Source organism: Frankliniella occidentalis, unplaced genomic scaffold (genome assembly GCF_000697945.3).
Source record: "Frankliniella occidentalis isolate FOCC.00 unplaced genomic scaffold, Focc_3.1 Scaffold5, whole genome shotgun sequence".
NCBI classification, from domain to species: domain Eukaryota; kingdom Metazoa; phylum Arthropoda; class Insecta; order Thysanoptera; family Thripidae; genus Frankliniella; species Frankliniella occidentalis.
In genome coordinates, this window is record NW_026267135.1 from 1,420,709 (window position 1) to 1,422,504 (window position 1,796).

The 1,796-nt window shown below is 43.2% G+C and overlaps 1 protein-coding gene across 1 annotated transcript in view; it reads left to right on the forward strand.

Annotated features, from left to right (window-relative positions):
• The window catches only part of LOC113214399 (UDP-GlcNAc:betaGal beta-1,3-N-acetylglucosaminyltransferase 9), a 72,440-nt gene that overhangs the window by 53,809 nt on the left and 16,835 nt on the right, over positions 1 to 1,796 (forward strand). Inside the window, exon 3 of the mRNA XM_052270022.1 lies at positions 1,211 to 1,294. The gene's annotated coding sequence lies outside the window, so the exon portion shown is untranslated. The remainder of the gene's footprint in view (positions 1 to 1,210; positions 1,295 to 1,796) is intronic.

The following is a 1,796-nucleotide window of genomic DNA, read 5'->3' on the forward strand; positions in this document are numbered from 1 at the left end:
CCCCCCTTTCCCCCTTTCCCATTTCCACATCCCGTCCGAGATACCTTTTCACATGCGCCCTTTTCTCCGACCGACGCGTCGGTGTGGTAAATAACTTTTCCGAGTACCTTGTGTATGGGGTTTTCAATCAACGCTTTTTGGTTTCTTTTTTTTTCTTCCTTTGTTTTCTTTTTTCAAATAGAAAATGTTTACTTCCCCTCGATTCTTCTCGCAGAGCACGCCCACCTTTTCCGCGCGGTGGGCAAAGATAGAAAGTCTCGCGCGCACCACACACACACACACACACTCACATGCAAATACTACTTTCTCCTCCGCTCTCCCCATCTGCATATCAAAGGAAAATATTTATCAAGTATTCGTACTTCGGACCTTTCTCGGCGTTCCTCTCTTATTCCATCTCTGTCAGCTCTCTCCCCCCCCCCCTGCTCCCCTTCCTCATTCTCTCTCCTCTCTCTCCCTCCCTTTCATTCAGAGTGCCCTTCTTGTTCTCTGCTCATCTGTCCCACTCCTCTCTCTCTCATCCTTATCCTCTGCACTCTAAATCTTTTACAAAGAATTTGTTCGTATAGTGCAAAGAATTCTGTGCAACCGTAATATACAAGAAATTTCCTTGTATTACAAGAAATTTCCTTGTATTACACAAAAGTTTTCTTTGTATTACTATGATTTTTCTTTGTACTACAAAGAAAATTTGTCTTTGTATTACGGTTGCACAAAATTCTTTGTAATACAAGAATTTTCTTTGTAAGAATTTAAGAGTGTGTATTATTCGGCTTCCTATTGAATCACGTTGGAACTACACTGCTCTGTCATTTTTCTTTTCATTGGAAACAGAAATTTGCTCTTGGACGTGAAGGCAGGGAAAGAAGGAAAATAACCAATGTTTTGTTATTGAGGCTTTCTAGTTAATGTGTATGTGCATTATATGCATGCAGTTGATGTGCCCTCTGTGTGTTTAACTAACCCGACCGTTTCTCTAAGTAGTTATAAGGATTCAGTAAAACCTGGAATTCCAGAATGGATCCTATAAAACCGGATTTCTAGAATAGATTTTTTGAACCTTTAAACTAAAAATTCCGGGCTTGATTTCTTGAACCCTGAATTACAAAGTGGAGTTGTTGAACCGTGGAATTCCAGAATGTATTCTGTGAAGCTTGAATTGCTTGCTTTGCTTGTTGTCTAACGCGCCTCGCCCCCCCACCTGTTGCAGGAGTCGTCATGTGTTAGCCGTCCGACACGCCCTAGCGGAGCCAGCCGGGCCACGCGCGCCAGTGCAGCCCTACTGTGAGGAAGGGTGAGTAAAGTATACACTGTGCGCAAAAAAATTACTTTTGCGTTGTCGGTCCGTCCCGGAGATCTGACCGCGCAAAATGTATTGGCGGCCAGCTCCGGGCGCTTCGCCCGCACATGCACCACACCGCTAGCATATAATGTTTGTGGTAAAAGTAGTAACAGCTTGTCACGATTGCTCACGAAAAATATGTACATAAAAGTCGTAGATATTCAATTGACTTGAATTTCCTTGTAAATATTTTATGTTCTGGTTTAAAATTCTTTTTTATAAAACTTTCGATACGCTTCAATGAGCTATTGCGCCAGAGTATGGGTGTGTGCTTTTTTTTCTCGCTTTTAAAATCATTTCAACTAGTTGTTATTTGTGTGTGTGTCGTAAAACTGCACGTTGTTGCTGTCGTTCTGATACACGGCCAGTCTCTCTCCCCGTCCGTTTTGTCGGCGACGGTGGTGTGCCAGTGTCTCTTATGTGTGTGACTTTGCCTTGTGGCGCGCGGCGAGGT